The sequence below is a fragment of the Astatotilapia calliptera genome, chromosome 5 (assembly GCF_964374335.1).
Source record: "Astatotilapia calliptera chromosome 5, fAstCal68.1, whole genome shotgun sequence".
NCBI lineage: Eukaryota > Metazoa > Chordata > Actinopteri > Cichliformes > Cichlidae > Astatotilapia > Astatotilapia calliptera.
Window position 1 is genome coordinate 2405933 of NC_137426.1, and position 15061 is coordinate 2420993.

General features: G+C 45.6%; 1 long non-coding RNA gene across 1 annotated transcript; it reads right to left on the reverse strand.

The window, feature by feature from the left end:
• Window positions 1–6024: 6024 nt before the first annotated feature.
• Window positions 6025–7183, reverse strand: LOC113021618 (uncharacterized). Its single transcript, XR_003272328.2, has 3 exons — window positions 6995–7183; window positions 6859–6882; window positions 6025–6765 (listed from the first exon to the last, which is right to left on the reverse strand). It is a non-coding gene; the product is annotated as an uncharacterized LOC113021618 (long non-coding RNA).
• Window positions 7184–15061: the final 7878 nt, after the last annotated feature.

Genomic DNA, 15061 nt, shown 5'->3' on the forward strand with positions numbered 1-15061 from the left:
AAACCTGACAAGTTTGGGATCAAGTTTTGGGTGGCTTGCGACCTAAAATCCAAGTACATTTGCAATGTCTTCCCATATCTTGGCAAGGACCCCAATCGTCCCACTGGGGAGAGACTTTCTGAAAATGTAGTAATGAGGCTGATGGAACCATTCCTAGACAAGGGCAGAAATGTTACCACGGACAATTTTTTCACATCGCTTTCACTGGCGCAAAAACTTCTTAGACTGAAAACCACCATCCTCGGCACAGTCAACAAGATTCGCAGGGAAATTCCTCAATCCACTAGTGGATTGGCTAGTCATTCATATGTAAATGTGGTGGAGCTTGCAAGAGAGTTGGCTCACTCTCATGTAGCTGAGAAGAAGGCAAGAAAAGAACAGTTGCTTCGGACACAACCCTCCACACCTAGTCCTGGAAAAAGAGCCATGTGTCAGGTCAAACACAAATGCAAGAACAATCATGCCACTGTGCGATGTGTTCACTGCTACAGATACACATGTGGTAAATGCAGACTACAGATACCATGGCAGTGCCAGGATTGTGAGTGATTGCTGAAAATGTTGAAATGTACTCACTCACTTTTTATTATTATTTGTAAATATGTGTACAAATGGTTGGTTTTTTGTACTGTTTTTATCAATAAATCTCAGCAACAAAGGACATACACCCATGTGTGTTGATTTCTCCCTAAGATGGCAAACTGAAACACTCCAAGTTGGTGACTTTTGGAGATTTATTTCCCTGGATGATTGAGAATGCATCAAGATGAAACACAAAAGGAAGTTCACAGCTTTTAGCAGCTCCCCCACCCCCTCATCCACACACCCCCACTCCCCTCCCTCCAGAATTCCCAGCTAACAACCTAATTTACATATGAATGACTGGCCAATTTAGCTTCCACTTGGCTGAAGCTAAAGCCTAGCTAAAAGCCTACCAGCCATTTGGCTGGTGGTGGGTTTTAAAGGTAGAAAGGTAGAAGCCTGGGACTCCTAGTGTTAACACTTCTCTTTCAACTGCTGCTGTGTCCACAGTGTTAAAGCCATCATTTTACCCTCAAAACGTCGCCATCGTTGTTCTTTTTCCAACATCTTGTCTTTCAAAGCTCAGAGATGTAAACTTTTTAAACTGTGTGGGTCCAAGTGGAGGGATCACATTTTAGTCATTCAGTGATTCAAAGAATATGACCTTTTAATATTCTTTCAGATGTTTTCTGACTCTAAATGTTCTTTTCTCATTTCTTAGGTTTTTCTAATTTACAATTAAAACATTTTCAGCTTTTTTCCAACTTCTTCTTCTGTGTAACCTTCAGCTTTTAGCAGTTCAGCACTTTTGTTTTCAGGTTAAATTCGTTTTTTTTGTTTTTTGTTTTTTTATCTCATTCAATATTTTCAACTCAAAATTCATCAATTAATTCATTTCAGTGCATACATTCAGATTCAAGCATTCACACTGCAGTTTCTTCAGAAAATGCACTTTCTAGTTATTATTTACTGCTCATATTTTTTATTTTATTTTTAACCCCTTATAGTCCCACATGTGGGAAATTTTGTACTCCTCTGAATTTAACCCATTCACTCAGTGAAGCTGTGGGCAGCTACCACTCCAGTGCCCAGGGAGAGTGTGTAGAGACGGTACCTTGCTCAAGGGTACCTCAGGGTAGGTGTTCCCTGGACCTTCCGATCATGGGAGCGATCACTCTACCTACGGAGCTATCCCTGCCATAAACTACCCCATTGCTGGATTTGAGTCCTGTGCTCTACTCACATGTGATGATGAGATGAATTGGTGCTGACTCAGGAGAAGTGAATGTCCTTGATGGCAGCAGTAACTCATACACACAGCTGTAGTTGCCCTGATGTTCATACTCAGCTGCAGGGAAACTAAAGCTGGCTGAGTGGTTGACTGCAGGCTCTGTGAGGTTCACGCCAGAGAAGAAGAGCCTGAAACGTCCTGGAGTATATCTGGAGTTAATGGAGCAGCTGAAGACGAAGCTGGAGCCCTTGGTGATCTCTGCACCTTCAGGACCCCAGACCAGTCCTCCATTAGGGGATGTCGGGGAGATGCTGGGCTGCTGCAGAGGGACTGGGTACAAAAGGAACAACACAAGAATGAACACCAGTGTTTCCACACATTTATTCATTATTGCCATGGAGCTCACGATGAGCAGCTGGCTACATTGCGGGACCAAGTCGAGTGGCAGACGGAGGTATGGAAGCGACTGGCAGGGGCCGTGGTGCTGGATCATCTGGGCCTCTCTCCCGACAACCACTGGCGACGGTTTTGGGCCAGTCGGATGACCAGAGGGGAGTGGCTGTTCGCCTGGGCATGTAAGTTTCTAGATGCAGCCGCGAGATGGCTACAGCCGGGACATTGGAGGAGGAGGCCCACATGCTCGCACAGATCATGCTGGAGCAGTTTGTGGAGGTGCTCCCCGGGCATACCGCGCAGTGTGCCACTGGCCAGTGAGCCTGGAGCCAGAAGTCACCTTAGCCGAGGACAACCTGGCTGCTGGGATGGAGGAAGTGGAGCGGGGCGGCCAGCCTACCGGTCCCCGGCTGCCTGTCCCAGTGCCGTGGAAGAAGCTCCCTGCCCCAGCTGACACGAGCATGGAGCCCAACTAATCTGTGGCCCAGTCTCCTGCCCAGACCCCAGAAGCGCCTGACACCGCCTCAGAGCCACAGAGAGCAGCAGAGATGCCAGGGCAAGTGCGTTGGAAGCATGGGCGGCCGGGACACCTGAGGCAGGATTGTCTGCTTTTGGAGGTGGGCCGAAAAGATTTTTCACTGAAGCAGTCTTATGATGACACCCTACACTCAGCCTAGAAACAAGTGCGGATTTACCCGCATTTCCTATTACAGAGTGATAGGCTGTACTGAGTGAGTCATGACACTCACACCCACGAAACACAAACCGAATTCTTGGTGCTGCGAAGCTGCTGGGAAATGATTTTCCAGACGACTCATTATAACCCCAGGAAGGGGCATATGAGATGCAACAAAACTCTGGAGAGAACAATGACCCGATTTTATTGACCGTGCATCCGAGCAGACGTGCGTGTCATGCCCGAAGTGTCAGCTGGTTAACCAGCTGACCATTACAAAAGTTATTGAGCCCAGTACCATTAATGGAGGTCCCATTCAAGTGCATTGGTGTGGACCTCATTGGGCTTTGTAATAGTTCTGGTGGATTATGCAAGACGAGTGCCGCTGCACACCACCTCTGCAAAGAGTGTGGCGCAAGCACTGTTTCAGGTAGTCTCCCGAGTCAACAGCTAACAGATCATCTGCATAGGAACGGCTTATTTAAAGAGCTGTAACAGGAACAGTAAGTGACACTGAGCCAACACAAACACCAAGTGAGAGTGCCTAGAAAACCACTTCAAGGCAATGACCACAGTTACAGCCACTGCAGAAATGGAGGCTGCATACTGACTGCTCATCAGTCTGTTACCTTTTGAAGTTCAGGGTCTGCTGGCCTGCAGTCAGCAATCCCGCAGCTTTCACTCTGGGTTCTTTCCAAGATTTGCATGTTGTCTGTACAGGGGCTTGCAACGAGCCAAAATTTGTCAAAGAGCATAATTCAGTTGTTTCATGTTCTGAACCTGAAAGCAGGGTTTGATCTTTGCTTTCATTCTATAACACTGGGCGTGTTTTTCTACAAAGGTTTGAACTTTGAGAGTTTAAACAAGAGAGAAAAGTGTGAAAATGTTCATGCCTGTCTGAGAAAAGCGTATAAAGGTTGTAGTGAGGGGTTTTACAGCCTTAAAACATCTATAATCATTGTAAAAAATAAAGTTGACTACTTCGCAGATTTCACCTATCGCAGGTTATTTTTAGAACGTAACTCCCGCAATAAACGAGGGAGCGCTGTAGATATAATCTCACAGAAGTTAGTATCACTCTGCAAACATGTATATAACAGAGTAACTATATTTAATGTAACTCACCTGAACAGATAACACCAGCATATTTATGGAGTCTGCTGCTTTTTATCTCAGATCTTCTGCACTCAGTTAGAGATGTTTCATTTCCTGAACACGTCACATTATCAAACCAGATTTCTCCGGATCCTTCACCAAAGTGCGTGACATTAACTGGTGTTCCATAGTCCAGCTCATTACAGACTACCTGAGCGTCAGTGAAGTCCCAGCCATCATCAGAGACTGTTCTCCACGAGTTTCTGTGGTAGATTTCAACTCTTCCAGAACACAGAGTCGACCCAGCTAGCCTGACCCCTGAACACAAAACACAACGAACATGTGTGTATGTCATTGTTGTCATTATGGGTGGCTGTAGCTCAGGAGGTAGAGCAGAGCGCCTACTGATGGGAAGGTTGGTGGTTCGATTCCTGGCTTCTCCAGTCTGCATGCCAAGTATCCTTGGGCAAGATACTAACCCCAAGTTGCTCAGATGCATCCATCGGAGTATGAATGTGTGTGAATGTGGTTAGAGAAAGTGCTTGTGTGAATGTAGCATGTTGTATGCAGTACTTTGAGTACTCCGGGAGAGTATAAGAATCAGACCATTTACCATGTTGTTTTAGGTCCCAACTAGGGATGGGTGGCACCGGTTCTGACATAAACGGTAGTAACCAGACCGAAAAGCAGCGCACATTTCGGTGCTTTATTTTCCTGAGATGTCAGACACTTTGGATTCTAGCCAATCATTTTACCTTTCCAAGGATAGTGGGCGGGCCCAGGTACGTACGTTCTTTTAGAGCAGAGCTACAGATTAAAAATGCCCAAGGCGAAGCGGTCAAAAGTCTGGCTGTACTTCACAGCAAAAGATGCAAACTCAGCAGCAACAAGTGCTTTAAGGTGCTACTGTGATACTGTGCAAAGGAGGTAACACCTCGAATCTGATGAAACACCTGGCAACGCATAGCGTTTTTTAAAAGCCGAGAAATGCGCCGTATTTGATAGCTTGCTGCGAGACCTCACACCGAGCACATCTACTGCGGGTGTGGTGCCTGTTATCAACCCGGAATTAGCAACATCCCCCAAGAACCCGAAGAGGAGCGTCCTGGCCCCTAGCCCTGCCAGTGTAGCAGAAATGATGAGGATGATGATGCAGCAGCAGCCGTTCTTCTCTGCGTGAGGAGCTTAATGTTGTTCGTGTGTAATTTACGTTGAGTAGGCTAACCACGTTATTACATTAATGCATGTAAGGTGAACTAGCAAACATCATCATAGCTACATGCGGCTGTCTTCTTGTTTGATGGCAGATACTCCCTTCACCCTGGCCAAAAAGGCTAATGACCAAAGAAAAAGTGGAAAACAGCTAAACATGAGAGGTTTTTGGACAAAGTTTGTGTTTTTTCCATTGTTTAAGCACCGGTTCAAGCGCCATTTCAAAAGTACCGGTTTGGCACCAGTATCGGATAAAACCTAAACGATACCCATCCCTAGTCCCAACGCACCCGAGCCACAACTCAGGCCTGCAACGAGGTGTTTGCTAACAGAAAGACTGTTGCAGTTAAGGTGTGTGTGTCAGTGAGAGTGTGTGTGTCATGGCCCTGTGTCGGTGACCCAGTGTTTTTGAGTTTTGGACACTTCCCTGTGTTTCCTGTTTTACTTTGAAGGTCCTGTATTCTGTTTTACTTCCTTGTCTTGTCTAATTAGGTTCAGCTGTGTTCCCCTGTGGTGCGTCATTCCCTCCTTACCTTGTGTGTATTTATAGTGTGTGCCTGCCTGTGTTCCTTGTCGCGTCGTCTGTGTAACCTGGTGTAATTTCTGCGTCTCTCTGCCCAACATTCTCCGTGCCATTTTTGCTCTTCATCCCGTGTTTCTGTGGTTTCAGGTTTGTTCTTTAGTTGTTCCCAGTTTAGGTTGTGTTTTAGTTTTGCCCTCACTTTGTTATGTTCACCTTCTGTAATAAAGCTCACTCGCATCACAGCCAGTGCAGTTTGGGTCCTTCCTTCACTACACCACATGACTGCTGCCACAGCCGTGACAGAGTGGGCCCACACTATTATTTAATTATTTGGTTTCAGTTGATGTTAAATACTTTACCATTGCTCAACCAACTTTATTAATTTTACTTCTTTTCTTTTGTGTTTTTGGAACTAATCAGTCACTAAAGCAGTGTTAACTTTATTAACCTGCTAGTGTGTGGTTTGTTTCCATATAGTGTAGTTTAGTGCATATTTCATTTCACAAGCATCAGAAAGGGGGAATCAGCACTAAGTAACAACAGGAACCCAGGGCCCCTCTCAGTAGAGACAGGTGTCACATAATTATAACATAGCTGTGTGGACAAAGTTGTTTTCAGTTTTATAGCTTAGAGAACAGTGGATGTTTTTCTCTGTGGATTACAGCTGCATTCATATTGAATAGGAAACATTTCATACCTGAACTGCTGGATAATAAAACAGATTTGTTTAATGTACAGTGCAGCCAAAAACATGTGTTTACAGTATCTGACACACCGTGCGTAATCCAAACATCTCTCACCTAAACAGATGACACCAGCGTCCTCATGATGTCCAGTCTTGTTACCGAAAGCCTCCATGATCGTACTTACGTAGAGATGTTTCAGTTCCTGCGCAGCCCAAATAATGAAGCCAGATCGGCCCGGTTCCTTCACCAAAGTGAGCTTTTGTAGTGGCTCTCAGTGCTGTTCCACAGTCTAACTGTCTGCAGACCACCTCAGCATCTTTTAAGTCCCAGGCATCGTCACAGATTGTTCCCCAGGAGCCATTGTGATAGATTTCAACTCTTCCAGAGCAGCGAGTCGACCCAGACCCAGCTAATCTGATCTGACCACCTAACAGAAGAGAGAAGAGCGTGCACAGTATTTATGTCGTGTTATTTACACCAAACTTTATCATTTAGACTCATTTTGTCAAACACGACTGACCTGCAGCAGCTGACACATAAGAGACTGTAGAAAAGAGAAATAAGGCTGATTATTCTCTGGACTGTAAAGTGAAACATGCTGAGATAAGAAAACTACTCAGTGATGTCAAATGCATCTCACAGGTAAAGACAGTGACCTGTGCTGTCTGAGGAGCATCAGAGTGAAGGACGTCAGAGTGCTGCCATCTTGTGGTTTAAATGTGCGCTTACATAATCCTAAATCTTAGCACGGAGCTTCAGATGTTTGTTTCTGGCCTTCTTCACTGTTTTTTGTAACTAAGAGTAAATGAGTTAAAAGTTGGGGGCAGGTTTTCTCTCCTCTCTCTGCCAGGTGAAATTCTTGGTGAGCTGAATTGTGGAGCTGCTCTGTTTCTGTAAAAAACCAAAGAGATGTATCAAAACGTATCTGCCTGCTCGCCTTCAACCGCATCAGCCTTCTGGAAAACTCGTGCTCGCCGCTCCTGACCCCCCTCAGTTCTGGAGAAACAGTAAAGTAAGAATTCAGACTCAGTTATCAGCATCTACGTTCTTTGATTCACGTTGAATGAATCTTCTGCTGTGGCTCACTCTAAACACTGAGTCACAGGACTGCTTGGAACACTGCAGATTATCTGCACAGGTCACTGTGGGCCGTCCTCACAAACACTCACCTGTTGGAGTCCTGGTTGTTTCCCTCACTGCTCCGTCAGCTTTGCAGAGCCCTCGCCTACCCTCCTCTGCACAAGTCAGACAAAATGTAACCCAGCCTCCCATTTTTGAAATGTTGTAATTCATTACTATTACTGAAGGTTACTCTCCACACCAACACCAACTAGATGTTAAAATCTTAATATAAATGAGTAACAGTAGGTGCACATTAGGTAAGGCTGCACTTTTTGCAGCGACCTCGTATATAAAACAGGTCCGCAGCTCTGAAACGTAGTAAAGGGACCTCTGGCTGATACGTCGGGTTCGTGTCGGCTCGTAGCTGAAAACTAGCTTAACTTTGTTGTGTGGGTCAACTTTGCTAGTGAGAGACAGAGAGAGGCGTTGAAAGGCTGCTCCAACGGAACTTATTGTTTCAGAGGAAACACGAACACAGCGTACAGTCGAGTCTTAACAGCTTACTTACAGCTGGACTGGTCAGGCTCTCTGTTTGGCTGCAGTGGTTATTATTATATTTACATGCTTCCAGCTCCTGTTTCTGCTCCGTGACAGCTCGTACTTTTCCTTTTTCTCCCTCCCTCGCTCACAGACACATCACGGGTATGGCCCCAAAAGTTGATTCTGTTCATCTGGATGTTTTCAGGTCAGTTCCTGATCCTTAATATGCAAATTCTCATGACCTCCCAGCCCATTGTTCCTTCAGTGGGCTGGTTTCAGTCATTATGCAAATGTACTAATTATAAGATTGGGGAAACCTGCAGTCAGCTGAGACTGAAGAAGTCACTTGGATGAGTGATGAAACATTTCTCCCACTGAAAACGTCCAAATGAACAGAATCAACTTTTGGAGATTTACTTACCTGGATGACTGAGCATCAAGACGTAATAACGGGTATGGCAGTCCATTCTCCCTCCCTTCAGGGCGATGCCTGTTGCCTTCAAATCATTTTTTGAACAATAATTTTTTAAAATATTTCTTCACGACATTGTGAGACGTGAGATTGAGACACAGGCATCAGAGCCTCTTAATGTGTGTTTTGTTTGGGTTTCCACCTGCATGGAATTACTAAAAATAGAGAGGACACAGCCCAACATATGAAACAGGAAAAGAACGATGTGTAATCCATTTATTTCAACAAAGTAACTGTATTCTGAATACCACCTTTTTAAACAGTGACTGTAACAGAATACAATTACTCATATGTTGTATTTTAAGTATGTAACGCCAGCACATGTACTCCGTTACTCCCCAACACTGTTCATCTCCTCCCTATTAGATTATTGTAATTCTTTTTTCCTGTCTGTCAAAGGTTTCGTTAAATCACCTTCAAGGGGTTCAAAAAGCTACAGCGAGGCTTTTAATCCATAGTCATGAATTCTCTCCAATCACTCAGTTGTTAAAGTCCTCGCACTGGCTTCCAGCTGGATACAGATATCAGTTTAAAATCCTCACTCAAAGAGAGGCCCCACTTATATCATCGAGTTTCTTCATCCTATTGCACGGACCTATTTGAAAACAAAACGGGAATCATGCTTTCCAAACCGTAGCACCAAATCTGTGGACCAGTTGACCTCCCCCTCTACGCACCATTGACTCTGTGGCTTCTTTTAAAAACCAGCTGAAAACTCCTCTATTCAGACGGGTTCTTGTGTAATGTGTTGTTCTGTCTGATGTCTTTAAATTCCCTGTAAAGCACTTTGTAATAGATTCCCTTCTTAAAAAGTGCCATACAAATAAATTTTACTTACTGCTTTCAATGACCGGCGCACAGTGCAAACACTCAGATTTGCAGATTTTTCAAAGTGGTCCGATTGATCTCGAAGTGAACTGACGCGTGACTGCAAAGATTCAGAGAGATGAAAAGCAGTGAGTAGCTCTGTGTCAGGTTTTTAGAGTCAAACCTGAAGTTATCTCCTGCTGCAGAGTTCAGATCGACGGTGGATGTAAATCCAGTGTTCTCTCTTTTAGCTCTGTTTTTGGTCTCCACCGGCTCCTTTCCTCTGTCGCTGCTCCGCTACAGCAGCTGGGCTAATTACAATAAATAACTATTACCGTAGCTTTAACTACATCTCTCTGTGTGCAGATGTTTGTCTGTGGAAAGCTGCACTTATTCTTCAGTTTGGAGGGAAGAGACGTGTCAGGAATGAGTTCAGTAGGTCAGCGCTCAGCTGGAAGCAGCTCCCGTCTGTCAGACTGTAAAAAGAGGAAAATGTTTTTCATTTGTCTGACAGGTGTGTTGATTTCACGCTTCCACACCACACGACTGCACACACTCCTTTGTGAACGTCAGCTCACACTGAAGGCAGAGGTGAAGGTTCTGTCTGCTCAGAGCAAATCCAGCATTAAAACCACTTCCTGTTTAAGAACTTTGTACATCACAGGGAAAAATAAGACAGGCGAGGAACCTTTGTCATGTTTGCAGGTCTTCCAGCTCTCCTGCTGCATGAGCAGCTGAAATCTTACATTTGACTCAGACTGAAGAAGTCACCTGGATGAGCGAAAATGTTGCATTTATTAAACCGAATCAACTTTTATGGCATTTCCTTCCCTAAATTATCGAGCGTGCATCAAGAACTTCTTGCAGTTAGCATTTCGTTCCCTTTACGAGCAGCATTTTTAACAAGAAGGAAAAAACTCTAAAACAGGTGTTGGTCTGTTCAGTGAGCTTTAGACAGGCGTTCATACAGTGAAAATAAATACTGGGACAGGTGGATAATGTTCTTTGCTGAATGTGTAGCTCTACAAATAAGTTTATTGATTTATTTTTTAATAAATAGGTATAAGTACTTGAACTCTTCCACTTGGGGCAGGAACTTGTCCTGCCCCAGGAACTGGTTCTCATTCCCATCTGTTCACACTCGGCCACGAACCATTCCAGTGCGAGCTGGAGGCCATCACCCGATGAAGCCAACAGAACCACGTCATCTGCGAAAAGCAGAGATGAGACCACCGTTCCTAACCTCATCTATGGTCACGAGCTGTGTGTAGTGACCGACGACAGAAATGAGCTTCCTCCAAAGGGTGGCTGGCCCTTAGAGATGGGGTGAGAAGTACGACCATCTGGGAGAATCTCGGCTTCCCCTGGACCGGCTGGAGGAGGCGGCTGGGGAGAGGGAGGTCTGGGCCTCTCTGCTTAGGCTGCTGCCCCCCGACCCGGCCCCGGATAAGCAGAAGAAGATGGATGGAGGTATAAGTAGTTCACAGCTTTGCAGTGAAGCTCTTACTGGCCAGACTTGGCTTTACTCACCTGGCTTGTGCGTCCCGTCATCAGTGTGACTGCAGTGATTTGACCTGTTCTTTAACCTTCAGTCTGTTCATGTTACATATACAACATGACGGACTTCAACTTTATGACAGTAAAACATTTACAGGTTCCAAACTTCCTTCTTAATTTTGCCAGATTCTGTGGGAATGATTTGTGATTTACAGTCAAACATCACGGAGGCGGTCTCTCCTGCATGAAGTCCAGTTGCTGGTTTTCCTGAGTGGGTGCCTGCTGCCAGCAAGCTGACTCAGTGCTGTCAAAGCCATAACATCCTCCACAAACATGGTGTGGAACAGCTGTGGGCGTGTCCTCATCTCTCCAGGCTATCATCCACACACAAATACATTTAACCATGTCACCCAAAATACCAACAGTCATTCCATAACTACATGGCCTCTATGACACGTCACGACATTCAACAACAGAGCCTTTATAGGCACAGAGGAAGTTAATAAAACATGTAACACACTGAGTCTATTTCAGGTTTTTGCTCTTTATGTACTGAATCACACTTGTTATTAATCCACAGCATGTCTTTATCCTGTCTTCCTTCTCTCACCCCAACCAATCACAGCAGATGGCCCCGCCCCTCCCTGAGCCTGGTTCTGTTGAAGGTTTCTTCCTGTTAAAAGGGAGTTTTTCCTTCCTACTGTCGCCAAAGTGCTTGCTCAGGGTCATATTTCCCGCTGTGGAGCGCACAAACATTTATGGATAATATTGTTACCTGACATTTGATCAGTCCTGTAGGTGCGGTGAATACTGCTGCAATATGATTGGACAGTCGTTGTTTACAGCGAGCATATCATATTGAGCAGGCCGAGCTTTGATAAATCTGAGCAGCATCCAACTGTTCTATATCCGTCCGTCCAAGTCAGGTCAATGGAGGGGGGCTGAAGGCTGTCCCAGCTGTCATGTCGAAGATTTTGTACCTGCAAACATTTCATGGCTCAGTCGGCGTCATCATGTTTTGGTTTTGTGGTCGATGTTGAGTCACGATTACAAAATGCTTCCAAAATCGTGGAGTTTGGTTTGAGGTACTTACCAGGCGTTGCCTCTGCGTCCAGGTTAGAGTTTCTCTCCAGGGAAAGTTTGTGTTTCAGAATTGCTTTCCACCGTCTCCTTATTGATTAGACGAAAGCGGCATAAACAAAACCTGGTAGGTAGAATGAGAAGAAAAACAGACTAGTGGTGACTCAGACTCACACACTCGTTTTCTTGCCGAGCTAATTAAATTCACACTTGAGCGCTCACATCCCTGACTTTATGATGCCGACACCGGGAACAGAAATAGGGTGGCTGTAATAGTCCAACCGTCGTTCACCCTGCAACAAATGAAGCTGGATTTAGACGTACATAAACATACCTCGCTTAGAAGTGTCCTGTTTGTTTTTATACCATCTGTATGGCCGTTCTTCCTGAGTAACACTGAAAAGGAAGAATTAACCCTGAAGCGAGCTCACCGAGCTGCAGGCCTCAGGACCGACCTCAGCAGCTTCCTGTTCTCACTGCTCAGGCTCTCATGTCCGAGTGGACGGGGACGGCGTGTGACTCATCAGGTCATGTGATTGGATGTGTTACGCGTCACTTTGATGTGTGTCTGAAAACATACTGTAAATGATCTAAAATAATTCCCACAGAAAAGAGCTGCACAGTATCAAACAAAAGCCCAGGTTTGTGTTGCTCGTCTCTGCTTTTTATTTATTCACTGGTCGCACCGTTTGCAGTCTTCTGCTGTGATCCGTGGATCCTGAATCCTGCCAGAGGGCATCGGGGGAACAGCTGCCGGGTCCTTTCAAGCTCTTGGGGTCTTCCTGAGGCAGCGCCGGGTGCACGCCTCCTGTCAGCGGGGCAGATTAGGCTCAGTGATGTGCTGAGCTGTGTTCGTGGCCTTATCGTCCATGCTGTATCACACGATGAAGCCACCTGTCAGAGGGAGCTCCAGAAAAGTCACCTGGGGTTTAAGGGGTCAGTATGAAGGTCTTTAAATGCCTGAGGTACAAAATCCGTGGTGGACTTGCAGTTTGAAGCTACTCACCACTGAGTTGTTGATGAACGTCAGAGCTTGATGCTTCATGGTGTGGACCAAGTGTAAAAACCTCAGGCTGAAACTGACACCGGTGATCTAAGGAGGGCAATAAAACGCCGGCTGTAGTCCTGCTGAAATGTCAGCTGCATAATAAGTGGAGCGTGGCGAGCGTTCGCTGGATACTCGTTAGTGTTGTCACACACGGAGCGCTAATGAAAGGCTGTTAACTGTAAAAGGCTGCGGAACAAAGGGAGTCGTGGTCGCGGACCAGAGCAGGGAACACGCCTGCTGCAGGAACGTGGGTCAAACCCACAAACGAGAAACTGTTCGACATGAACAGGCGGGAGAGAGAGGCGTGAAACGGCCGCAAGACAACAGGAGACGATGGAGAGTGAAGAGAGCATGAGTGTGAAAAGTCAGTGAGAGCAGAGAAAGGACAAGTTCCCTCTAACAAAGGCAGGAAACCAGAGCGAGGACGACTGCAGCAGACTGATTTATGGAGCTCACAGATGATGCAACCAAGTGATGCGAAGGTGGACAGCTGAGGTGAAGAAGAGTGGCAGGAGCGAGTGTGTGATGACGAGCCAGAGAATGGATAATAATCTGAATAATGTTGGCAACTGGCTTCTTCTCAGATAGTGTTTATTCACACGCCGCCTGCCAGTGAGCACAGAGGATTGTGGGTAAGGACTATGGCACAGTAAGATCCTGAACACAGACACGTTAAAGGCTGCAGAAATCCATGAGAGTGAGGATGATGCAGAGGAGTCTGTTTATGTTTAGGCACCTGAAGTCAGCACGCCACAAACTGCAGTTCCTCTGATGACCACACGAGGCTGGCCCCCAGAGTGCGTCCACCCCACAGACCCTCACGTTAAAATGTTCAACTTTACAGCAGAAATGTAAATGCTGTGAAGCATTTGTTGTTGTCGTTTCGTGTCTGCTGTCTTTTTGCACCTCTTTGGCTTTTTTCGTGTCATTTAATACACGTTTCTTGTCGTCAGCGCAGAGGAGGGAGGGTGGATGAGCTGGACAAAGGATGATGACGATGAAGCTGTCAGGCGGGAGGAAACGAGGAAGAGCTCAGAGGAGGTTCGTGGATGTAGTGAAGGAGCACAGAGGAGGATGCTGGGAGAGGAGGTGGTGACGCCTGCGTCTGAGGTCATTTCCTGTTTTTTCTTTCTTTTTCTGTTTGTTCTGTTGTTTATCTTTTCCAAGCTCGTGTTTTATTTCGTTTTCAGGTCATCTTCAGTTTCTTTGACATTCTGTTTGTGTTTTTGTATTTCTCATACTGATGTTTTTTTTTCTCTGCTGACATTTTGCATCTTTCTGTTGTTTTTGTGACTTTTGTGCATTTTTCTTCCTTCTGCTGTTTTGTCTCATTTACATCTTTTACCTCTTAGCCGCTGAGCTGTGTCTTTTTCTCGTTGGTGTCTTTTTCTTTCTTGTGTCGTTTTCTGCTTGTAGAGTCGCTGACTTTGGTGCTTGTTTGTCTTCTTGCTGTAATTGTGTTTCTCCCACTCACCGTGTGGTTGTTTCTGGGTTGTTTAGAGTCTTTTGTGATAGTTTTGCACCTTTTCTTGCATTTTCTGTCTGCCTCTGGTCACTTTGTGCAGTTTTGCGACTCAGACATCAGAACAAAAAAAAATGGCAATAAAAGCAAAAAAAAGTGTTCAGAAACTGAAGGAGACACAAAATAAAATACTGTGAAACAACTGGAGATGTTATAAAGGGAAAAGAAATGCACGACAGCAAAGCTGAGAACTACAGAGGCGGTCAGGTATATATTTTTGAACACACATATAACCTATGAGCTCGTTCATAATTTAAGCTCCTGTGGAGCAGGTGGAGGAAAATGTCTCCGCAGTGACGTCAGCAGAGTCTGAAACTATAGATTCAATTATATGGTTTGAACCGAGAGCCGGCTGGACACGACTGTCATTACATTGATTCTGCTCCTGCAGCCACAGTCCATTTAAAGTAAAAGGAAATTACGGTGCACTGCGAGCGGGGCGCTGTCATTTCTGCTCTGCTTGTGTGTTTGACACACGTGCACGCACTGTCACATCTGCGTGCACGTGCAGCACGTGTGGATTTACGGAAATTGCTCAAACCCGCCGTTGCGGGCGTCCGAGCGAGCCTGTCAAATGATGCCAAGTGACGCACGGCGCAGCTGTAGTCAAGGAGATTTGCTTCAGATTTAGCACTCTGTGGATGCGAGCAATAAATAAATAAATAACAGCAGGGCGGCCGGGTGGTTCAAGAGGC